At 42.1% G+C, this 26,074-nt stretch overlaps 1 long non-coding RNA gene across 5 annotated transcripts; it reads left to right on the top strand.

Annotated features, from left to right (window-relative positions):
* Positions 1-6,312: 6,312 nt before the first annotated feature.
* LOC106003435 lies at positions 6,313-25,993 on the top strand. Of its 5 annotated transcripts, XR_006603461.1 has the most exons (5): positions 6,606-7,009; positions 7,259-7,396; positions 8,168-8,474; positions 19,988-20,140; positions 25,507-25,993. It is a non-coding gene; the product is annotated as an uncharacterized LOC106003435 (long non-coding RNA). The 5 variants fall into 5 exon arrangements; XR_006603460.1 differs by lacking the exons at positions 19,988-20,140; positions 25,507-25,993 and adding an exon at positions 6,313-6,427 and having other exon boundaries at positions 6,809-7,009; positions 8,168-8,992; XR_006603463.1 differs by lacking the exon at positions 19,988-20,140.
* Positions 25,994-26,074: the final 81 nt, after the last annotated feature.

Genomic DNA, 26,074 nt, shown 5'->3' with positions numbered 1-26,074 from the left:
TCCAATTATCATAACCATTAACCAGTAAATGAATGAGGAAGAAGGCCCCACATATAAGAAAAATAACCTGGGTCTATTAAGAGGAAGAACAATGAAAGAGTCAGTGTCCCCTTTATTAGCGTCATCTGGCAAACTGTGTTTATTAGGCAGAATACGCTTATTTAGATATCATCATCCAACATGTCAGAAGGGGGACTATTAGCCCCGTGAGTGGCCAAACATATTCTGTCAAGGTCAGAATCCTGATTTAGGGTCAGGAAGGCCTCGACATAGGGTACCTCAGTCAATTTGCCCTTTTTCCTGCAGAACAGATCTAAATGGTAGATTATACTGAAACTCAGCATCTCATGAATTGGCCATTTTTCCTCATCTAATAAGGAGTACGAAGGCCATGAACGGTTACAGAGAAAATCAGTTTTGTCTTTCTTAAATCTTGTGATCTGAAATGATGCTAGTGGGTTAAAAGACATCCCAAGGGAGAGACCTTGGGGACTGAAGAAGATCCCATGTTCCTAGAGAAGCAGAGAAGGTCCATTAACAAGAAAATACCCCATACTCCCCTGTGACATCCTATGCAAGATATATGTCAGAGGTTCCCAGTGTCAAAGTGACTGGAGGTATGCCTAGAACAAAACTGCTGTGAACACTTACAGACTTGTAGGAGGGATGCTGTTGCCCCCCACCTCCCCATAGCATTCTAGACTACAAATTGATGCTGGTGAATTCACTGAAATACCATGACATGCCATGAAGAACCTGCCATTTTTAACCTATGGAAAACAATACATGTTTTATGAGGAAAAATTACCCAACATTGTGATTCAAGCTGTGATTAGAGGACACTGATTAAAAATTGTAAAGATAGAAATCCATCATGGTCTAAGTAACATCCCAACGCATGTAGTCTTTACAGTCAACTTCCCTAGGTGTGGTCTAAAGTGGGTGAAGAGAATGGGAGATAGGCTCCCAGTTAGATGATAGGTACACTTTTGGAGAGCACAGAATAATGTTTAACTTGTTGAATCAGTGTATTGCCATCTGAAAAATAACATTGTCAATTACACTCATAAAAATGAGTCATAAAAAATTAAAATAAATTAAGTTTTACCTTATTAGAGGTTTTTAGGAAGTGGGTTTAATACTTTCTACCAACCGGTACATTAGAAATTCACAATTAAGGGCACCTGGGTGGTTCAGTTGGTTGAGCAACTGCCTTCTGCTCAGGTCATGATCCTGGAGTCCTGGGATCGAGCACTGTATCAGGCTCCTAGCTCCACAGGGAGTCTGCTTCTACTTCCTTTTTTTTTTTCCCCACATTTTTCTTTTCTTTTTTTTATTTTTTTTTTCATTTATTTATTTTCAGCATAACTATCATTATTCTGCTTCTACTTCTGACCTTCTCCCCTCTCATGCTCTTTCTCACTGTCTCTCTGGCAAATAAATTAAAAAAAAAAATTAAAAAAAAAAGAAATTCACAATTACTTTTACCTTACCATTGTTTTAAAGCCTAGTTTTTTGTCTGGAAGTGTTTTGAAAGCACTTGAAGGTATTATGTGCTATTATATTGTATGCTAACAGCTATTATATGGCTGTTAAAGTAAAGCTAAGTGCAATCTTAACACCCCACTAGATAATTTATATTTTAAGCAAGAAAAGTCAAGCAGAGAAAGACAACTATCATATGATCTCCCTGATATGAGGAAGTGGTGATGCAACATGGAGGCTTAAGTGGGTAGAAGAAGAATAAATGAAACAAGATGGGATTGGGAGGGAGACAAACCATAAGTGACTCTTAATCTCACAAAACAAACTGAGGGTTGCCGGGGGGAGGGGGTTTGGGAGAAGGGGGGTGGGATTATGGACATTGGGGAGGGTATGTGATTTGGTGAGTGCTGTGAAGTGTGTAAACCTGGTGATTCACAGACCTGTACCCCTGGGGTTAAAAATATATGTTTATAAAAAATGTGTGGGCATGGCCAGTGAATAGAGTTTGTTAAAAAATAGCTGGACTGTGAGCCTGAGTGTGTGGGTGGGGGGAATGAAGTTTGCTCTTTGGTGTCTTTCCTGCAATGTCTCCAGGTGTTTTTCCAGTGTCCTTCAGGAAAATCTTCCCTATGCTTTGTCATTCCTTCCCCTCCTCTTCCAACATGGGATCCAAGGGCCAGCATTCAAGGGAGATAAGCTTTCTGGCCCAATCATGGGGGGCCACTGTTGAATCCAAGGTCCCCTTCCTTCTCCTCTTTCATCCTGAGTTGTGTGGAGCTGGGGGCTGGGCTGGGCCTGAGGACTGGGGTGTGTGTCGGGGGCAGTGCTGGTGCAGCTCCAGCACTCCTACTTCTAGAAAGTTCCTGGAATAAGGATTATTACATGGTAGGGCTCATGTCTTCCTTCATCTCTGTTGCATGTGTGAGAATGAAGTGTCATAAAAACAACTTGTTTTGTTTTGTTTTGTTTTGTTTTGTTTTCCCCTCTGTTCTTGTATAGAATTCCCCTAATGTCCCTCAGGCCTTGAAGAGTCTCCCTGTTAGGCAGGGAAAGTTGGTGGCACTGGGGAATGGACCTGGAGGCTAATATTGGTCCTTGTTCATTCATTATTTTTTCAATTAAGATGGGTTTTCTCAATATTCCTGACTCTAAGTGGATATTGGCAGAAATGCACATCTGGGGATAATAGCATGGGATGTGTTCAGGTATATGTAGATGTCATGGGTTTACCCAGAGTCTTAATATGTCCAACCAGATATCTGGGCAGAAACTTGCATGCATTGATGGGTCAGTCTTTGTTTCATTAAAACAAATGTAGGAGATCATTTAGAACAATCAAAAGTGAACACAGGCTGAGACACTTTGCTGGGAGCAAGGCAGTGTCATTGCTCCTAAGCAGGAAAACGCTAGGGAGCAGCAGGACAGGGTGTGTGTGGTAGGATCCACAGTGTCTTCCCTGTTCCTCTTCCAGCTGCCTGCTGGGGGCTCTACAGGACAGTGCATCCCCTACCCCTCCCTGTGTCTCCCTGAGGTGGGTGAGAGCACCAGGGAGCTCTGCTGGTGTCTCTATCTGTCCTATTTTGGAGGCCCTGGCTCTAGAAAGATTCTTGTGATCTTCCAACTGCTAGTAGTATCTAAATTTTAAGAAGATTTCCCAAATGTAAACAAGAACAAGGGACCATGATGCTTGTCTAATGAGGTTATGTTTTAGAAAATGAAAAATGTGAATTTCACCATGAAAAGTTTGAAAATAAATTTGCCCCAATTTCTTGTTTCCTGGCTTTGTTGGTATCCCAGCAGTAACTCTCCAATAAATTCAATGCACCCACAGCTATTTACAGGGTATGGAGTATGTGTTAGGAGCAGTCTATGTACAAAGCTGACAGAATCCCTATCTTCACAGAGTTTACATTCTGTCAGGAGACAGCAAACCACAATGCCATATAATCTACATGTATTAGAGAAGTGAGGAGCATGGGACAAAGAAGTAGAGCAGGTGGGACAGTTGTGGGGACAGGAGTTGCTGTGGGCAGGCAGTGGTGCTCCATAAGGTGACCAGTGTAGGCAGTGAGGTAGGAACACAGATGTGGAGGAGGTGGGGTACCAGCCTGTGAGGATCCCAATGGAAAGAGTGTCTCCACAGGGAAGAAAATCCTGGGTAGAGTTGGCAGAGTGCTTGGATGATCAAGGAGCAGAGGAGGCAAGTATTGGCTGGAGCAGACTGAATGAGAAGGAGAGAAGCAGGAGTAGAGAGTCAGAGAGCTCTGTGAGGTCTTCCTCTTGGGATTTCAGACCATGTGGGGAACTAGGGAGCCATTGCAGGGCTTTGAGTCAAGTAAGGACATGGTTTTACCTATAGGTTAAAAGGGTCACACACATGGGGTTGCAGAGAGCATAGTCCCAGGGAGACTAGGCACTGTCATCCCCCAGGTGAGACCGATAACTCAGCCACATTTGAGTAGCACAGGAGGTGATAAATTGCTCTTCAGAGGTCCAGCAGGGCTGTTCCTACAGAAGATTGTTTCATGGCTTGTCCACCACTCCTCAGAAGTCCAAGGGCTGTCAGGGGTGGTGGTGGAGGGAACCTTCTGCTGTAGCTAGTACTGATTTGCTGCCTATCACCTACAGAATAGGGGAAGATTTTAATGGAAGCAGCTGTGGGCTCCAGTTTTCATTGCACATGGAATTCAGTAGAGGAAAAACACATGTACAGAAATAATGAACTTGGGAGCAGGTGTGGGGAAGTTGCTGGGTGTGGACCCATGAGCAGAGAGTTCCCACCTAGGCAACAGTAGTGCTCTTTGGTGCATTTTCAGTCGTATCCCAAGAGGAGGCAGGTTAGAGCTGTGGTTCCCAGAGTGTGGTCCCTGGAACACCAGTATCAACATCCCCACCACCTCCTTAGAAATGCACATTCTTGGACCCACTCCAGAACTACTGAAACAGGAGCTCTGAGGGTGGAGCCCAGCAGTCTGTGTTTCATAGGCCTTCCTGGTGATTGTGATGCCTGTGGAAGGTTAGAACCATTGCGTTAGAGTCCTTTATGGAAGAACCACCTGGAGCCAGGAGCACAGGCTGCTGAGGAGTCTTGTTGACACCATTTCTGGGTCTCAAAATTGTAAGATGATCTTTCCCTGATTCAGAATGGTCAGAGCTGAGTCCCTGCCTGACACTTAACTCCTCCTACCTGGGACTTCCAACTGACAGTTTGTTCCCTGCCCCTGGCCTTTCTCACTCCTATGTCTGTGTCTACAACAGAGTTCATGGCCTCACTGGTGAAGACCTTCCTCACCAGGGAGGAGGCAATCTTGCACATCCATAATGTCCAGGCTATCAACAACAGGCTGTGTGCCTGCTTCTTTCGACAAGGAAACGTCTGTGAATCTGTCTGTTCGGAGGTGAAGGTGACAGATGGGCTGTTGACCTATATTAGGTCCTGCGGTATTAGAGTTAGGAGCCACCTCAGAGCCAAGTAAATCAGCCCCTTATTTTTCAGATAAAGGAAAGGAAGTCTTTCACTTATTCAGATTCAGTTATTCAGTATAAATATAGAGAACCCGTACTAAGTACCAGGTTCCCTTTTAGATACCTGGACACATCAGTGAACCAAAGAACGGTCTCTGCACTGCAGCATTTATATTCTAGAGGCAAAAAAACAGATGCATGGATGGGGGCTAAAGGATGTTAGATGTTAATGAGTAGGCATTTTGAAGAGTGGATATCTGAGGGTGAGAGTTCCAAGAAGAGGAACATGCATGTGAAACACTTGAGGAAGGAGGGTGGTTTCTGAGTCTGTGCACACACAGAGTCCACATAGTTGGTAAGAAAGGTGAATGGGAGGATGGGGAGAAGTGACAATCCTGGAATAAAGAGGTGTTCCTGGTCCATGGGCACAGAGAAGAGATTGATCATGAAAAGCTCATGAGGAGGTCACACTTGAGCAGGTACCTGAGTGAAGCACATAGTGTTCCAAATAGTCCTGCAGGTTGATGAACTGGACTGTGAGGGGCACAGAGAGCATGGTTACTGTGGTTATTACAGTTAACCAAATAGTCCAGAGACTGGAATGCATGTGCTCTGTGGGGCACAGGTATGGAATTTAGGCTGGAAGTGCACAGGGATTTTGTTGGGTAGGGGTGGAGGCAGACATCAGCGTAGAGAAGTCTTTGTGTGCTGTGTAATGGAGTTTCGATGCAGACCTAAGGAAAATTTAAACAGAACTGTGCAGGAGTTTGCTTTAACAGCATGAAGGATGGAGACTGGAGGCATGGATGTAGTTACATAGAGGAAGTTTGGCTGTCTGACTCTGTGTAGGGGCAGCTGGGTAGAAGAGGAGGCGACTGGTTTCACAGAGGTTTGGAAAGCAGACTCAACTGAGTGTGAAGGTTTGGGGACAGAGTTTAGAGGTGGGACAGAAGACTACAGAGAGTCAGAGGGCTCACAGAATGTAAGGAAGGCTGAAGGATTGGGGATATTTTAATCATTGTCCTATCACAGATGGGTCCAATCATGAATTAGTTCAGGATTTGAGTTGGAAGTATCTGTGAGGAATGTCAGAGCTAACCCCCAGGGATGTGGATGTTAGGGAAACAGCTCAGGAGGTATGTAGGGTTGTCAATGGTAGAAATGATGACCAAGTGGCAGTGGGTGTGCAAGAGTGTGTGAGGTGAGAAGAGCAGAGAAGGATGGATCCTGGGACCAAATTCCTCCTTCTGTCACTCCAAAGGATGGACCGCTACCCTCATGTTCAGGGAGAGGAGCCCGCACTCTGTGCCTGCAGCAGTCCCTGTGCACTTTCCTTCTGTTCCCTGAGTTAGGGCTACTGTTTTGCTCCCTGTAGAGGCCACTCCTCAAAGAGACCCCAGAATGCAATGCTGTCCCTGGAGCTGTGCGCAGAAAGACTCTGCTGGGATTCCTGGATTCTCCAGCTTCTCTCTTGCAGGTATGGGCTCTACTCCTCAAGTGCACATCCAAGCAGCAGAGGAGGATGGGGTCCAAGTGCTGCGCATGGCCTTGGGGTGGCTTCTGAAGCCTCAGATATAGTGGAGAGTCTCAGAAGCTAGAAGTTCCTGATATTCTCTGAGATATATGCCCAAGACAGTGGGAGGCTGTTTAGTTTGGAGGCTTCTCTGGTGGGTGAAGAACAGCTCTTCAGGCAATGTGATCTGCCGTGTCTTCAGCCTCATTCTGGGCCAGGAGAAGGCAATGGCTCTTTTCATTTCAAGTCAGTGCCCTTTCTAGGAGGGAGGGGCAAGTGTTCCTGGGTATGCTTGGCTGGTCTGTTCTGGTCCGTGTCCCTGACAGGGTCTCTGGCTGGGCACAGAGGCCTTCTTTCCTAGGGCCTCTCCTTGGAAGCCAGCTTTCACAGTGAGCCTGAACTTGCTGATGTTCTTAACCCTTGGGACTGCCTACCACACCAAGAGAGAACATACCACAAAGTGGCAGGAGGTGCAGGAACAGGAGAAACTGCATGAGGACAAGCAAAAGGACCAGAACACAAAGGAAAGTGTTCTGAATGCCAGAGGTAAGGCAGGAAAGGGGCCATGGTCTGTGAATGTGGAAGCTGGTATGGAGGAAAAGTGGACAGGAAGGCCCTTGGCCTGAGTAGGTGGCCAAGTAGTTTCATAGAGGACAGTTGGGGCTGTGGAGGCTGGAGGGGTCTGGAGTTAGATCTTATTATAGGATACAGAGAGATATTCTGGTGGGTTCTGCAGGTGCAGTCTTTGCTGTTCTTAGTGATGGGAGTTCATGCCTATCTTTCAATTTCTTTCAGATGATCTGCAAGCAGTTCTTGGAAAGTTCTGTTCTTTCTCCAGAACTTTCTGCATCCCCTTTGTAGGAGGTGTTCTGGTTCTCACCTTCTGTTTCCTGTGTTACCTTTAAGACTGGAGGAAATCTATTTACCTGGCTGGTGAGTGACTTTCCAGATATCTTTTGTCTTCCATCTTAATTAAGCCAAGAGGTATCCCCTCTCCTTGTTTCATGCAGAGGCATGTGGACCCTTCCCTGGGGGCAGAAGTGGAAGCTGGTGGGAGGCAGACCCCACTCCGTGAGCTTTCCCGAATCTATGCCAGTGTTTCCTACACAGTGCTTGGGAATCTGGGGGTGATGGTGGTCCCTGGAGTCTGTTGTACATCTTGGCTTTATTCTAATACTGACCTACCCACCATATTGATTGCTTTTTAGCCTTTAATATAACTAGTTCTGTTAGCACGTGGAATCTGAAAGCCAACTGCTCTGAAATTTCATTAAAGAAGGTATAAAAATAAATGGGGTTCATTAAACAAAGGAGTGGTCCTGACCACATAATACCAACTGGGTAGAGTGTGTTTTCTCCAGTTCCTGGAAGTTGTGGTCACAAAGTGGTGGGTAGAGGACTGGAAAGACTATGTGTGAGAGTGCGGTGGGATGAATTGTCAATGCCCCCAAATAGCGATGTGTTATCTAAGATTGGCCACCTTTACCCCAGAGCTCACCTCACATCCCTGTCCTGAAGTCATCCTCCCTTTTGACTTCTTTCTTAAATATCTCTGTTATCGAAATCACTGAATGTAGTAATAACTTTTTTACAATTATGGAATAATGTATATTTTATTCCCTCAAATATTTTCCTATATTGTATAATTCTCAGTTAATAGGTGCAAAATCCAGTGCAAGTAGAATAAGTTTTTTTTTTTTTAAGGTTTTGAGGCAAATGAGAGCTAAATGACTTGGCGAAGGACTCAAAATGGCTGTGGACAGGAGTGAAACTCAGCCTGCAATGCAGACTTCCTGACCTGTGGTCCAGGGACTTTCCCTCAATACCCTGCTGTCAGCACGTGGCAGGAGGTCATCTCCTCTCCAGATTTTCCCTGCTCTGCAGCTAGTGTCACCTATATTCCAGAGGGCAGACAAGGGTCTGTAGATGAATGCTGAGCAGGCTTGTTCTGACTGAGTTCTCACCAGGGTGTGCTCCCTTTCAGCCAGGAGGAAGGCACAGCTATATGCAGGTAAGTAACTCTGGGGTTCCTGGTGGCCTTACCTCCCCAGCCTCAACTCTGCCCCATTCTGTGTCATGTACCCCACATCAGGACAGGGTTGGTGTACATGCTGTCCTTGTCACTTCTGTCTTCTTCCTCTGGAAGACTGCAGGGACTGTTCTTGGGAACACAGATCTGCCTCCATTCTGACCCATTCTCTACTATAGGTGGCTGTTGGGGTTAGCAACACCCTCTGAACACACATTTTTAACTGATTATTTTGGTTTGTTCAATGTCAATAAAGGGGTCATTTATAAGGAGAGTCTGGAAAAGGGTAGTGATTGTATAGATTAGAAATTCCTATGTCAAAAGATTTCAGAAATCATGTTTGCCTGCTTAGTACTTAGGTCTTCCTAAGTGGATTCTTGGTCCTGAATCCATTTTCCCCTGAAATTCCTACTTTTCATAGATCTAAGTTTGGTTTTCCTGCTTCTTGCTGGTCCCATGTTCTTCATTTCACTTTCTCATGCACTGACTCCTTGTCCAAGCTGGGTTTTTTCCTTTAAACTTCTTAGTTGCTGAGGAATTAAATGCTTTAGAATAGGTGTTCTGAATGTGAGATCTAGAACCCCCTGGACAGTTATGGATTCCTGGGAGTGGGGTCTGTGAACCACCCTCAGTATATACAAAATCTTGTATATATATTTGTGTAGCTTGAAGAATAAAATATTTTAAAATATATTACACTGCAATCTATAGTACATGTTTAATATATAACATTATGATAGATGATGTGTATAGATTTCAAAAACAGTCACTAATGATTGTTCCCAACCATTGTCATTCCTTTTAGGAAAATATTGCACTTGCCTGATGGGCTCCACCTTGTTTGGGTCTATTAGGGGCAATGTGTGAAGTTTGTAGAAGGACACATCTAGAGGAGTGAGAATTGTTTACCACAGAAAGGTGGGGAGCAAATCAGGGAAGGGAAAGCTGGTAGGGAAGAGAGGAGGAGATAAGAAGGAAAGTAGAGAGCCTGTGATTCCTCTTGGAGAGATTTTGGGCAGCTCAGAGCAGGGGAAGTGAGACCAGAAATCGCAGTCACAGTTGTTAAATTGGGAAGTACTACAAGGGTGTGCAAGGTATTTGGGTGCATGAAAAGTAATAAACTTTGACATCTGTCTGAGACATTTCTAAAAAGACATATTTATTTTAATTATCTGAGTTTGCTTCTGATAATGGGACCATCTCAATCTTCTAGTGGAATTGGGACCAGATTATGATCAGGGTGATCCTAATGCAATGAGAGTTTATCTAGAGCATCTTTTAACAATGGGGTGGGTTAAGATCTGGGCCCTTTGAACCTGTGTAACATGTGGTCTTCTGTGTTTGGCTGTTTGTGTTCAGCCTCAAGGATAATGACTGTGACAGCAGAGAAGGGGGAGCCATGGGTGAAGGAGGCCTGGGGGCCAGATGTATGAGGAAATCCCTTCACAGGGCCTTACTGGTTCTTGGGATTTATTTGTTAAAAATGGGGATCAACTATTCTTCTTTTAGCATCTCTCCCTTCTCTATTGAACTGAAGCACATGTGTTTCAAACTATACCTTGTAACAGACTCTTAACTCTAGAGAAGAAAGTGAGGATTACTTTCTAGGTTGGCTAGATGAGGGACAGGGATTAAGGAGGGCACTTGTGATGAGCGCTGGGTGTTGTATGTAAGTGATGAGTCACCAAATGCTCCACTTGAAACTAATACTACACTGTATGGTAACTAACTGGAATTTAAATAAAAACTTGGAAAGAAAAAGAAGCCTATATGGGAAAATAATGTGAACTTTGTATACCTTTTTATTTTGTCAAGAGAGACACCCTTACAGTATATCAACATTTTCACATTGATGGGCTCATAGTGTGAGGTGAACTAATGTCTGATTTCATCTTATTCACGAAATTGGGAAAATAATCCATAATGAAAGACTTGCTATGGAATTGAAGTGAAGAATGCTCTTAAGCCTCTGAAATGGATCGCGTAGCTCTGGATGCATTGTAGGGTCTCAGAATGGAATGCCAACTCCCTTTTTTCTTTTTCTTCTCCTTCTCCTTCTGATTCCTCTTCTTTGCTAATGCGTATCAGTATTTATATAGAAATGTGTTCACTGGGAGTCAACTAATCTCTCAGTGAAGAACAAGTAAACAAAGTTTTTTTTTTTCTCAGGGTCTCAGGGGTCAGCCCATTTTAAGTGATCTGTTTCCATCAAGCAAATCAACACAGACAGAAAAGCCCATTTATCTGAATAAATCTGTGTAAGTGGGAGTGGTGCTCACAGAATTACATCCCAAGTGTTCAAGAAAATGGCATTTCCTTATTTTTATGAAAGTTCTAATTTTGTTGCGGAATCTTTGCCCTATTGGAGGTAACAGCTCTCCCAGACATGTCTCCCAGACATTTCAGTCTTCTGACATTCGGAAGTTTTGCTTTGATCAGTTAGCTTCCTTTGTCTTCCCAACAGGGAGTATGAAGGTTTAAAGAGTTTATGTGTCCTTGGGCCACTGGGGGAAGAGGGCCCTGTGGTCTCCTCTTGCTCAACTCAGGACCTCAGGCTACAGAAGGTAACTTGATCTGGTCATAGGACACTTGGGCTTGGGGTTCCATTTAGGTGTTTGGGGACATTGTTTTCTCCCTCTGTCCCAACCCTATCTCACGTTCCTTAACTGTTATCACATCTCTAATGTTCTCATTTTTGCAACAATTTCATAACTTCTGAGGCATTGGACATGGCCATATTTGGAAACTATCACATAATGTGTCTCCTGGTGCTTTTGATCTCTGTGAGGTATTACAGAGAGAAATAGATGAGTAAACCCAATACTTCTGGGTTTCCCCATACATAGAGTGATGATATTCCTCTCAATACTCCATTGAAAAGGGAAGCAAATTCATTAGTGTCTGACTTCTCATTGTATGTATGTCATTCCTTCTTTGAACTTCTTTCTCTACCTTCCTTGACATCTCTCTGTTGCCTCCTGACTGGGCCGGATTTCTCTAATGGAGTATCCAGAGTTCTCCTCACCCATGGCTGATAGTCATCCTCAAAGTGCAGCTCCACCAAGGAGCATTCTCTGTATATTGTCAGCCTACAAGATCAGTTCATTCAGTTAAATAAATGGAGGCCTCAATAATTTTTTTTTTTAGCATTGATATCTTTTTTTATATTTTTATTGTGTTATGTTAGTCACTATACAATACATCCTATTCTTTAATTTATTTTTTATTTATTTGTATCATAACAGTATTCATTATTTTTGCACCCCACCCAGTGTTCCATGCAATCTGTGCCCTTTATAATACCCACAACCTGGTACCCCAATCTGCCATCCCCCACCCCTTCAAAACCCTCAGATTGTTCTTCAGAATCCATAATATCTCCTGGTTCACCTCCACTTCCAATTTCCCCCAACTCCCTTCTCTCTAACTCCCCATGTCCTCCATGCTATTTGTTAGGCTCCACAAATAAGTGAAACCATATGATAATTGACTCTCTCTGCTTGACTTATTTCACTCAGCATAATCTCTTTCAGTCCCGTCCATGTTGCTAAAAAAGTTGGGTATTCATCCTTTCTGATGGAGGCATAATACTCCATAGTGTATATGGACCACATCTTCCTTATCCATTCATCTGTTGAAGGGCATCTTGGTTCTTTCCACAGTTTGGCGACCATGGCCATCATTGCTATAAACATTGGGGTACAGATGGCCCTTCTTTTCATGACATCTGTATCTTTGGGGTAAATACCCAGGAGTGCAATGGCAGGGTCCTAGGGAAGCTCTATTTTTAATTTCTTGAGGAATCTCCACACTGTTCTCCAAAGAGGCTGCACCAACTTGCATTCCCACCAACAGTGGAAGAGGGTTCCCCTCTCTCCACATCCCCTCCAACACATGTTGTTTCCTGTTCTGCTAATTTTGACCATTCTAACTGGTGTAAGATGGTATCTCAATGTGGTTTTAATTTGAATCTCCCTGATAGCTAGTGATGATGAACATTTTTTCATGTGTCTGATAGCCATTTGTGTCTTCACTGGAGAAGTGTCTGTTCAGATCTTCTGCCCATTTTTTGATATGATTGTCTGTTTTGTGTGTGTTGAGTTTGAGGAGTTCTTTATATATCCTGGATATCAACCTTTTGTCAACCTTTGTACTGTACAACCTTTGTACAACCTTTTGTACTGTCATTTGCAAATATCTTCTCCCATTACGTGGGTTGCCTCTTTGTTTTCTTGACTGTTTCCTTTGCTGTGCAGAAGATTTTGATGTTGATGAAGTCCCAAAAGTTCATCTTCGATTTTGTTTCCTTTGCCTTTGGAAACATATCTTGAAAGAAGTTGCTGTGGCTGGTATCGAAGAGATTACTGGCTATGTTCTCCTCTAGGATTCTGATGGATTCCTGTCTCATGTTGAGGTCTTTTATCCATTTTGAGTTTAACTTTGTGGACGGTGTAAGAGAATGGTTGAGTTTCATACTTCTACATATAGCTGTCCAGTTTTCCCAGCACCATTTATTGAAGAGACTGTCTTTTTTCCACTGTATGTTTTTTCCTGTTTTGTCGTAGATTATTTGCCCATAGAGTTGAGGATCCATATCTGGGCTCTCTACTCTGTTCCACTGGTCTATGTGTCTGTTTTTATGCCAGTACCATGCTGTCTTGGTGATCACAGCTTTGTAATAAAGCTTGAAATCAGGTAACGTGATGCCCCCAGCTTTATTTTTGTTTTTCAACATTTCCTTAGCAATTCGGGGTCTCTTCTGATTCCATACAAATTTTAGGATAATTTACTCCAGCTCTTTGAAGAATGCTAGTGGAATTTTGATCGGAATGGCATTAAAAGTATAGAGTGCTCTAGGCAGTATAGACATTTTAACAATGTTTATTCTTCTGCTCCAAGAGCATGGAATGGTCTTCCATCTTTTTGTGTCTTCTTCAACTTCTTTCATGAGTGTTCTGTAGTTCCTGGAATACAGATCCTTTACCTCTTTGGTTAGGTTTATTCCCAGGTATCTTATGGTTCTTGGCGCTATAGTAAATGGAATCAATTCTCTAATTTCCCTTTCTGTATTTTCATTGTTAGTGTATAAGAAAGCCACTGATTTCTGTACATTGACTTTGTATCCTGCCACCTTGCTAAATTGCTGTATGAGTTCTAGTAGTTTGGGGGTAGAGTCTTTTGGGTTTTCCATATAAAGAATCATGTCATCTGTGAAGAGAGAGAGTTTGACTTCTTCATTGCCAATTTGGATACCTTTTATCTCTTTGTTGTCTGATGGCTATTGCTAGGACTTCTAGTACTACGTTGAACAAGAGTCGTGAGAGTGGGCATCCTTGTCGTGTTCCTGATCTCAACAGGAAGGCTGCAAGCTTTTTCCCATTGAGGATGATATCTGCTGTGGGTCTCTCATAGGTAGATTTGATGAAATTCAGAAATGTTCCCTCTATCCCTATACTTTGAAGCGTTTTAATCAGGAATGGATGCTGGATTTTGTAAATGCTTCTTCTGCATCAATTGAGAGGACCATGTGGTTCTCTCTTCTCATATTAATTTGTTCTATCACATTGATTGATTTGCAAATGTTCAACCATCCTGTATCCCAGGGATGAATCCCACCTGGTCATGGTGGATAATTTTTTTAATGTGCTGTTGGATCCTGTTTGCTAGGATCTTGTTGAGAATCTAGCATCCATATTCATCAGTGATATTGGTCTGAAATTCTCCTTTTTGGTAGGGTCTTTGTGTGGTTTGGGCAGGGTAATGCTGGCTTCATAGAAAGAGTCTGGAAGTTTTCCCTTGCTTCAATTCTTGAAACAGCCTCAGGAGAATAGGTGTTATTTCTTCTTTGAAAGTTTGGTAGAATTCCCCAGGGAATCCGTCAGGCCCTGGGCTCTTGTTTTTTGGGAGGTTTTTGATCACTGCTTCAATCTTTTTATTAGATATTTATCTATTCAGGTTGTCAATTTCTTCCTGGTTCAATTTTGGGAGTTTATAGTTTTCCAGGAATGCATCCATTTCATCTAGGTTGCTTAGCTTCTTGGCATATAACTGTTGATATTAACTTCTGATGATTGTTTCTACTTCCTTGGTGTTCGTTGTGATCTCTCCCTTTTCATTCATAATTTTATGAATTTGGGCTTTCTCTCTTTTCTTTTGGTTTAGTGTGGTCAATGGTTTATCGATCTTATTGATTCTTTAAAAAAAAACCAGCTTCTAGTTTCATTGATACGTTCTACTGTATCCCTGGTTTCTACCTCATTGATCTCAGCTCTAATCTTGATGATTTCCCTTCTTCTGTGTGGAGTTGGTTTGACTTGTTCTTGATTCTCCAGTTCTTTAAGTTGTAGAGACAGACGCTGTGTTCTGGATTTTTCATTTTTTTGAGGGAGGCTTGGATAGCTATGTATTTCCCCCTTAGGACTGCCTTTGCTGTATCCCATAGGTTTTGGACCAAAGTGTCTTCATTCTCATTGGTTTCCATGAATTGTTTCAGTTCTTCTTTGATCTCCTGGTTGACCCAAGCATTCTTAAGCAAGGTGGTCTTTAGCTTCCAGGTGTTTGAGTTCCTTCGGGACTTTTCCTTGTGATTGAGCTCCAGTGTCAAAGCATTGTGATCTGAGAATATGCAAGGAATAATCTCAGTCTTTTGGTATCGGTTGAGTCCCGATTTGTGACCCAGTATGTGGTCTATTCTTGAGAAGTTTCCATGTGCACTTGAGAAGAATGAGTATTCTGTTGTTTTAGGGTGGAGTGTTCTGTCTGTATCTATGAGGTCCCTCTGGTCCAATGTGTCATTCAATGCTCTTGTTTCTTTATTGATTTTTCTGCTTCGATGATCTATTTCTGAGAGAGGCGTGTTAAGATCTCCTACTATTAATGTATTCATATCAATATGACTCTTTATCTTGATTACCAGTTTTTTTATGTAATTGGCTGCTCCCATATTGGGGGCATAGATATTTACAATTTTTAGATCATCTTGGTGGGTAGTCCCTTTAAGGATTATGTAGTGTCCTTCTGTATCTCTGACTACAGTCTTTAGTTTAAAATCTAATTTATCTGATATGAGAATCGCTACCCCATCCTTCTTTTGAGGCCCATTGACATGAAAGATGTTTCTCCATCCCTTCACTTTCAGTCTGGGTGTATCTTTAGGTTCAAAATGGGTCTCTTGTAGACAACATATGGATGGGTCCTGTCGTTTTATCCAATCTGCAACCCTGTGCTGTTTTATGGGTGCATTTAGGCCATTCACATTGAGAGTGATTATTGATAGATACGTTTTTATTGACATCAAGTTACCTTTGAAGACTTTCTTTCTGTAGATTGTCTCTATATTTCTGTTCAATGCTATTCCTAGGATTTTTCCTCTTTTATAGAACCACCCCTTAATATTTCTTGCAGTGTCAGCTTGGTTGTCGCATAGTCTTTTAAGCCTTGCCAGTCTTGGAAACTCTTCATTTCTCCATCCATTTTGAATGTTAGTCTTGCTGGATAAAGTATTCTTGGCTGCATGTTCTTCTCATTTAATGCCCTGAATATATCTTGCCATCCCTTTCTGGCTTGCCAGGTCTCTGTGGACAGATCTGACATTATTCTGATGGGCTTTCCTCTGTAAGTAAGGAGCCTCTTTGTCCTAGCGGCTTTCAAGAGATTATATGTACAATTATGATTCCTCAATTTGACTATCAGGTGCCTTGATTTTTTTTGGAATGTATAATCTTGGGAGGAGATCTTTCAGTCTCTAGTACATGAATGCTGGTTCCATTCGCGTGATTGGGAAAATTTTCATGAAGATCTTGTTCCACTATATCTTCTAGACTTCTTTCTTTCTCTTCCCCTTCAGGGATTCCAATAATTCTGACGTTGGAACCTTTCATGGTATCATTTATTTCCCTGATTCTGTTTTCATGGTTTCTAAGCTGTTTGTTCCAGGCTTCCTCCTGATCTTTTCTCTCTATCTGTTTGTCCTCCAGATCACTAATTCTATCTTCCGTCTCAGTTACCCTAGCTTTGAGAGAATTTAGATTAGATTGGAACTCATTGAGAGCATTGTGAACCTCACCCCTGGTAGCTTTTAACTCTGCCCTAACATTGTGAACATCATCTCTGGTTGCTTTCAGCTCAGCCCTAATCTATTCCGTTTGGTCATCCATGGCTTTCTCCAACCTAGCTATTGCCTGGATAATTGTTAGCCTGAATCCTCTTTCCGACATATTGTCTATGTTGATAGCCATTAGCTCTGTTGCAGAAGGTCCATCCTCTGTATTGTTCTTCTGTTAGGCATTTCTCCTCCTAATCATTTTGGTGAGAGACGACTGAACAGATGTAGCTGGATGTATCCACCGTGGTGCAGTCAAGGTGCACCCTGGAACACTTCTGAATAATCAGGATTCCCCACCCATATGAGAGACAAAAGAAAAGAAAAAGAAAAAAAGAGAGAGAGAGAGAGAAAGACAGGAAAGAAAGGAAAGATGAAAGAGAAAATTCAGCCCAAATGGGCCCCAAGGTAAGATTCATGACGTATACAAACAAAGACAGACAAACACAAAGACTGATAAAAGTATATGACAAGAGAAAAAAAAATATATATATATGCAAATAAAATAAGAACTTTGTCAAAAAGAACCCCAAGTGTAAGATTTATATACTATCAGGACAAACACAAAAACACAGAAACAGTGGTGGATGAAAAAGATGGGAGAGTGGTTATAAATTCTCAATGTGGGCAAGGAAGGTTGTTTTGATTCTTCCTGGATGTATCTTGATATCTTTGTTAAATGACTCAACTTTCCTAAGATAAAGGGGGATTAAAAATTGGCTTACCTATAGGGGTAGTATTGATAGGGTAACAGGGATTACTTTGACGTTTAACTCTATATGAATATTAGAAAATAAAAATAAAAAGGAATAAACTAGACTAAACTAAAGTGAAAAAAATTTAGAAAATAGAAATACAAAAGAAAAACACAGGTATATGTATCAAAAAGTTCAGGTTAGAAGGTTATTAAGGAATTTGAGGTACTGGACAGCTCACTGTGATGGTAAATAAGTTAAAAAATTATCTCTATAAAAAAAAATGAACCAGAATAGTGGGAATGAGTTAAAAATTAATGTTGTCCTATGAAGTAGTGGTGGTTGTTCTCTTGTGGTCTTTTTTTTTTTTTTTTTTTTCCTTTCTTAGTTGGTTTTCTGGGGGAGGGGCCTGCCACGTGCGTTTTCAGTCATTGATGTTCCCTGAGTTAAGTCCTCCCGCCCCCCTCAAGGGGGTGGGCTCTGAGGAAACTGGTTTTTTTTCAGACTTTTGTTCTCTGGCAGTTTTTATGTTTGTTCCTTTTTTTTTTTTTTTTTTTTTTTTTTTTTTTTCTCTCACCTTGACCGCTTTTGATGGTTTTTGTAGTTTTAGAGGAAAACAAACTGAACCCTTACCTCCCTCTCAGAGAGAAGCCTGAGTCTGGCTGCAGAGCCCAAATAAGTTCCCCTTTGGCCACTGGCAGAGCAGGTTCCAAGTCGTGGTCCCTGGGGATGCAGGATCTTCTGCTTGTACCCCAAACCACGGCAGCTGCGGCTGTCTGGGAAACTCCAGACCGCCAGAGAGGTTACAAGCAGTGATCGCACACTGAGATTTTCCTGCTGGTCCGGGCTGGGAGTGCCCTGTCTTTCTGGGTCTAAGAGCGCCCGGCTTGCACACACCTCTTTCAGGGGAGGCTGTGGGTCATGCACGCATTTCAGGCTCTGAGAATGGGGCGCAGGTCCGAAAGCACCAGGCTGGGCGTTCGCGCACCTCTTTCAGGGGAGATTTTGGGGCGCGCGTCTTAAGCTCTGAAACAATGGTGCAGGTCGTACCTCTTTCAGGGGAAGATGAGGGGCATGTGCATCTCAGACTCTATAGCAGGGCTTTCACGTTCTGCCATCAGGCGTGGCTCCCATCCCCTCACAGGAGCCAGACCCCACGCGTTCTCGGGCGCTCTGGTGGCTCAGGGACCAAGACCTGGTTTCTCCACCGCACTCTCTCAGGCTCAGCACCAGGGGAGGCTGTCCTGGTCCACTGACTTAAGCCCCTGTCCCTAGCCGCCCTGATTCCCACAGTTTCCCCACTGTGATCCTTTGCTCTTTTGGAGTGCTTTCAACCAGTCTCCAAGTTAACGCTGGTCCCCAGATACAGGGCACTCTCACTCCTATTAGGGGTGTTACTTTACAACCGGTCCCCTGGTGGCTCCCTCCCCCTTTTGTTTATCTTTCAATTTCAGTTCACTGTTCCCACTCTGCTTTACTGCCCACTGGTGTCTTCTGCCCCTGTAGAGATCCAGACGTGTATAATTCCGATCTCAGACTGATGTCATGGGTGATCGGAGTTCTTTGGTAGGTAATCACCTCACTTTAGGGTACAGGTTGAAAAGGCACCTTCTCCTACTTCCCCGCCATCTTGTCCCCCTGGCCTCAAGAATTTTAAAAGAAGTTTATTTATTTATATTAGAGAGACAGACAAAATGAGTGGGAGGAGGGGCAGAAGGAGACAGAGAGAGGGCGAGAATACTCGAGCAGACTCCCCACCAAGGGAAGAGCCCAACACAGAGCTTGATCCCATGACTGTTTGAGATCATGACCTGAGCAGAAATCAAGAGTCAGGTGCTTAACTGACTGAACCATCCAAACACCTCAGACAGAGAACTCAGAAATTTTGACCCTCCAATTCTTTCTTAAGAAAACTTAGCTTTCAGGGTAGATGTGTAGCTAGGGATTAAGAAAGCATAATTTGATACTGAAAACTGGGAATAGAATCTTATTTTCAGATTGTTACCCAACCTTTCAGTGGTGTTAAGTTTTATGGCCTGTCTTTCCTGGGAAGGGTGTAGTAGGATGGCTCCAAGTGTGTGTGTGTGTGTGTGTGTAAAAGAAATAAATTCATTGGTTGAATATTTCCAAAGCATATTTCCCTATAATTCTTGCATCACTGTATTTCAGATGCCTAGATATTGACATTGTTGTGTACAATCTCCTCAAATCTCTAGTTTTTATTAACTTTCGGGAAATGTGCTTCCCTTGTAGATTGGCAGAAGGAGAAGTTCCAGGCCTATGAGTTACCTTTATTTCTTTCTGGGTGTTTTTACTGCTGCCCGATGGCTGCTGACATCTCCTTCAGCTTGCTGTGGTGATACAGATGCTGGCACCATCAATGGTGGTGGGCTCGGATGGGGCAGTGAAAGTCATGTAGCTGGGATTGGTGGGTGTGAGTGAGATTGGATGCTAAAGAGATATCCCTCAGTCCATGGAGTATCGTCTGATCTTTAAGTGTCCTGTGACATATCTAACCCCCTAATCACTCTCATGGTTACTTCTCTTGTTTGGAGGGCTATGGGCTTGAGTCACAAGGCTCTAATCTCAAAAGGCTTAGCCCTCCCTGCAGCTAGGTGTCTTGGGTGGTGGTGGTGGTGGTGGTGTGCCTTCTTATAGGGCAGAGGAAGGCCTTGCATAATTGGCAACTCTCTCTGCAGTGTCTGGCACTCTAGATCCAGAGTCTACACAGCCTGACCTTGATGTCTCTGATAAAAAGACTGATATGATCTGGATGGACACATTTGAGGATACAGGAGAGACACAGCATCCTGGACTGTGAGCTCAAAACATCACAGTGATGTTATTGCAAGGTGAAGATCAACTATGGAAATTAAAATGACTGGGCCCTGGGGGTCTGTAGGGAAGGTGTGAAGAAGTAGGACTGGCACAAGAGTTCCCAGAAAAGGGGTTCTGGACTATGGGCACTTTGCCAATATATATTATTCCTGCACCATCACTGTGACTCAACTAATCCTTGTGCAAGTTTGCCACAGGGTAGGAGTTTTCCTGGACCTCAACAAAGGTGTTGTCTGCTTTTATAACATGACTGATAGCTTCCGCATTTTCTCCTTCCCTTTAGCTTCCTCCACTGGCTCTCTGTTTCTATACATCATGTCTAGATCAGGAGATGTGTCCCTGACCATTTTCTCTGTGGTGGGTGGGCCTGGGGAGGACCCTGTGCTTTATCCTTCTTTGGAAGAGACTGAGCCTTTCAGGGCAGGGATTCAGTCCAGGCTCTGGTGTTGATGGTGCTTCCCAAGGAGCCAAATCTTCATTAGTTTTTTGTAGCCCAGTGTTATATCCCCCTTAGGGCCCAACATAGTCTCAGACCCCTCATGGTGGTTCTTATTGGAGCTGCAGACTCCCTGAAGCAAAAGATTGAGGCTGGTCGTGGGTGAGCTGGTGTCCTGCCCTCCTGTTCTGGATACAGACTCCTGGTATAGTTATGAGAATAGTTAGTTTATACCTTATGCTCAGGTAGCAGAAGATAAAAGTTGACTCTTGTTTGAGCTGATTTGGGGTAGGCTGAATTTTACTACCAGAAGTCATGTTTCTTTTGGTAATGAAAATTATTTCTTTTAAAAAATTTTTAGTCATCATTTATATTTCATTTATATCATCAGTGCCCCTATGTAAATTCAGCAAAAAAATAAATTTATAAAGTGTCCTAGAGTTTCTTATTTCTTATTTATTTATAATTTTAAAAAAATTGTTCTCTAAATTTCAGTAGAGTTAATGTACAGGGTTAAATTAGTTTCAAATGTACCATATAGTGATTCAACAGTTCTATAGATGTCTCAGTTCTCATCATGGTAATTGTACTCCATAACGCCCCTCACATATTTCACCCATCCGTCACCCACCAACCACCAGTTTATTCCCTATAGTTGCATCTTTTGTGTTTGTCTCTTTTTTTCTTTTTTAGTGTGTGTGTGTGTTTTCATGGAGCCTTTATACTGTTTGATATGAAGGAGATGAGGGCTGAATGACTATGCATACTTTTTTTTTCCACTTGATTTTTTTTCTTAGTTATTTTTTTAAATTTATTTATTTTCAGCATAACAGTATTCATTGTTTTTTAAAACACCCAGTGCTCCATGCAATCCGTGCCCTCTCTAATACACACCACCTGGTTCCCCCAACCTCCAACCCCCCCCCAGCCCCTTCAAATCCCTCAAATTGTTTTTCACAGTCCATAGTCTCTCATGGTTCAACTCCCTTTCCAATTTCCCTCAACTCCCTTCTGCTCTCTAACTCCCCTTGTCCTCCATGCTATTTCTTATGCTCCACAAATAAGTGAAATCATATGATAACTGGCTCTCTCTGCTTGACTTATTTCACTCAGCATAATCTCTTCCAATCCCATCCATGTTGCTACAAAAGTTGGGTATTCATCCTTTCTGATGGAGGCACAATACTCCATAGTGTATATGCACCACATCTTTCTTATGCATGCATCCGTTGAAAGGCATCTTGGTTCTTTCCACAGTTTGGCAACCGTGGCCATTGCTGCTATAAACATTGGGATACATATGGCCCTTCTTTTCACTACATCTGTATGTTTGGGATAAATACCCAGGAGTGCAATGGCAGGGTCATAGGGAAGTTCTATTTTTAGTTTATTGAGGAATCTCCACACTATTCTCCAAAGAAGCTGCACCATCTTTCATTCCCATCAACAGTGTCAGAGGGTTCCTCTTTCTCCACATCCCCTCCAATACATGTTGTTTCCTATCTTGCTACTTTTGGCCATTCTAACTGGTGTAAGGTGGTATCTCAATGTGGTTTTAATTTGAATCTCCCTGATGGCTAGTGATTATGAACAATTTTTCATGTGTCTGATAACCATTTGTATGTCTTCATTGGAGAAGTGTCTGTTCATATCTCTGCCCATTTTTTTAATATTATTATCTGGTTTGTGTGTGTTGAATTTGGGGAGTTCTTTATAGATCCTGGATATCAACCTTTTGTCTGCACTGAATGACTCTGCAAATTAAACACAGCTTGAGTTGTGCAGAGGACCCAGAGGCTATGGGTGGGTCAGTAGCTCTATTTTGGGAAATGTGCACTCTGACCAGAGCCATTAGCCATCCAAAAATTTCTGGAGAAATGATGGTTGTTGGGTGTTTAAGAGGAGAGAAGTCTAATATTCTACTTTATATACTTCCTTTGCTGGGATGGATGAAACACACTTACCTGTCTGTTACTTGTGAAACTTGTGCTAGTTACTTCAGGCAATGAAGGATGTGGGTCTGAATTCCCTGGTGTGCCAACACCAGTTGGAAAGAACAGAACTGCTACAAGAATTAAGACATATATGAAGAAGAGAATTTTAGTCCCTTGGTGAGCTGCCAAAAGTTTTGACCTTGGACACTGTAGTGCTTCTCAGTATTTCCAACTCCAATGGTATAGGTGCACAGAAAACTACAGCAAAGATAAGGAAACCAGACTATTGAGGACTCAGACTTTCAGGTGAAGGTGTGTTCACTTCTAAGGTAGAGAACGCTGACCTGCTGTGGTTCTGGGAGAAATGAGAAGACACAGAATTAGAAGTGGAAGATGGAAGTCACAGATACCAGTTCCTGAATGTGACCAATAACGAAAAAAGTACTGTAGAAGCGTTGCATATTTTCTCCTTCTTATCATGTAGATGTGTTATTTGTCTTTATTTTCTACTTTCTTTCTGTCTCTTCTTATTAGGAATGTGATTTTATTCAGGTTACTGTTGGTGATACTTAAAATATTGTCTCTACATAACAGAATAGTCAAAGGGATTTTGACTGAACTTGAGGAATAAATAATATAACAGTGTTGGGTTCAATGTGTGTTTCATGTTGTAGAAAGAGAGAGCTTCTTCATTTGTAATGGTAGCTTTGTAGGTGGGTGAAAATGTGGATTTGTTGTGTTGTTATATGAAACTTCCAATGTGGGTAAATGGTGAATGTGGAATCTGAGGAACTAAAGGTATGGACTGTGCCCATTATCAACTTATTGCCTTTTGGATTCAAATATACCCTTTATTTGTCCTACTTGTTGATACTGGTGCTGGATCCCATAACAATTTCATTTTTCTCATGTGGAATAATACTGTTAGCCATGGTCAGTATAGTGCACCAGAGGGGAAACAGCCAGACATAGCAGAAGAAATAGTATGGGACCTCAACACCCCACTGTCAACAATGGATGGATTGTCCAGACAAACAACAACAAAACAAACAAACAGAAAACCAACAAGGAAACATTGGAATAAAACCACCTTTTAGAACAAAAGACATTTTTACAGAACATTCTGTCCAACAACAGATGTATACTCCTCTTACATGCACATGAAATATTCTCCATGTTAGATCATATGATGGAGCACAGAAATCGTAGCAAATTTAAGTAGATTGAAATCATATCAACCAACTTCTTTGACCACGACGGTATGAAGGTAGAAATGAACAAGAGGATATCAACCCTTTGTCTGTAGTATCATTTGAGAATATCTTCTCCCATTCTGTGGGTGGCTGCTTTGTTTTGTTGACTGTTCCCTTTGTTTTGCAGAAGCTTTTTACCTTGATGAAATGCCAAAAGTTCATTTTCACTTTTGTTTCCTTTGACTTTGGAGACATGTCTTGAAAGAAGTTCCTCTGGCCAATGTCAAAGAGGTTACTGCCTATGTTCTTCTCTAGGATTTTGACAGCTTCCTGCCCCATGTTGAGGTCTTTTGTCCATTTCAAGATTATCTTTGTGTATGGTGTGGGAGAATAGCTGTCCAATATCCTAGCACTATTTATTGAAGAGACTGTATTTTTTCCACTGGATATTTTATCCTGTTTTGTTGAAGATTATTTGACCATAGATTGAGGGCTCATATGTGGACTCTTTACTCTGTTCCATCATTAGCCATCAGGGAAATTGAAATCAAAATCACATTGAGATGGGGCACCTGGTGGCTCAGTGGGTTAAAGCCTCTGCCTTCTGCTCAGGTCATGATCCCAGGGTCCTGGAATCCAGTTCCTCATCTGGCTCTCTGCTCAGCAGGCAGCCTGCTTCCCTCTCTGTCTCCACCTGCCTCTATGCCTACTTGTTATCTCTCTCTCTCTCTCTCTCTCTCTGTCAAATAAATACATGAAACCTTAAAAAAAAAAAAACCCATTAGATACCCCCACCTTACACCACTTAGAATGGTATAAATTAACAAGATAGGAAACATTAAGTGTTGGAGAGGATGTGGAGAAAGGGGAACCCTCTTACACTGTTGGTGAGAATGCAAGTCAGTGCAGCCACTTTGGAAAATAGTGTGGATATTCCTCAAAATACTAAAAATAGTGGTACCCTATAACTCTGCAATTGCATTACTGGGTATTTACCCCAAAGATATACATGTAGTGAAATGAATGGGCACTTGTACCCCAATGTTCATAGCAGCAATGACCACAATTGCCAACCTGTGGAAGGAGCCAAAATGTCCTTCAACAGAAGACTAGATAAAGAAGATATGGTCCATATATAAAATGAAATATCATGCCTCCATCAGAATGGATGAATACCCATCTTTTGTATCAACATGGATGGGACTGGAATTATGCTGAGTGAAATAAGTCAGGCAGAGAAAGTCAATTATCATATGGTTTCACTTACCTGTGGAGCATAAGGAATGACATGGAGGACATTAGGAGAAGGAATGGAAAAGTGAATTGGGGGAAATCAGAGGAGGAGGCGAAACACGAGAGACTGTGGACTCTGAGAAACAATCTGAGGATTTCAGAGGAGAGGGGTGTGGGAGATTGAGTGAGTCTGGTGGTGGTATTAAGGAGGGCATGTATTGCATGGAAGCCAGGGTGTGGTCCATAAACAATGAATCTTGGAACACTGAAAAAAATAAAATTAAATTAAGATATTAAGAAAATTAAAAATGAACAAGAGGAAAGTGAGTAGACCTAAAAATATGTGGAAAATAATTCTAAACAACTGAGCGTGGACCCATGGTTCCTGGACCTGTTTTGTATGCATATTTAGAACTATAGTTGTATTAGTTGCATTATCACTTTAGCTTCACATTGTGTTTTATTCTGTCCTTAATTATGTTTTATGTACCTCTCAACCTTATGCATGATCAATCATTAACTTTTCTTTCTTTCTTTCTTTCTTTCTTTTTTAACCTCTGCTCCCATTCACTTATTGGTTATAGAAACTAATTGGAACCAGATGGAAACATTTGTCTGGAAACTATGTGACATCCCTAATTATACCAAGTCCTGAAGGTGCCTCATTTTCTGGAAGAACAGAGAGCTCCAGATGTTTCAAGACCCATGTTCCCAAGGTTTCTAGAAATACCTCACACACCTCTCATGTATTCACCTCCTTCTCCAAACATATAGAACCTGTCCCTTGGCTCCACAGGGGCAAGGCAACTTCGGGAAGGATCCCAAGCCTTCTCATTGGGCTGTCCTTGTGATAAAGAAGCTTTCTTGGCTTCAAAATCAGAGTTTCAGACATTGATTTACTGGATATTGAGTGCTTAAATAATGTGATATTGGTGACACAACCAATATGTCAAAGAGGTCATTGGGCGATAGGTATTGAATCAAGGAGGCACAGGTTGGAACAAGCACTGGGTGTTATATGGAATTAATGAATCATTGAACACTACATCAAAAACTAATGATGTATGGTATTGTGACTAACATAACATAAAAAATAAATAAATAAAAGTGAAAGAAATAATTATCTCAAGGAAGTGAAAATGAAAATACAAC

Source organism: Mustela putorius, unplaced genomic scaffold (assembly GCF_011764305.1).
Source record: "Mustela putorius furo isolate JIRA1106 unplaced genomic scaffold, ASM1176430v1.1 tig00003929_pilon_pilon_pilon, whole genome shotgun sequence".
NCBI lineage: Eukaryota > Metazoa > Chordata > Mammalia > Carnivora > Mustelidae > Mustela > Mustela putorius.
Note: the sequence above shows the minus strand (reverse complement) of the source record. Positions and strands in the feature narration are given on the sequence as shown.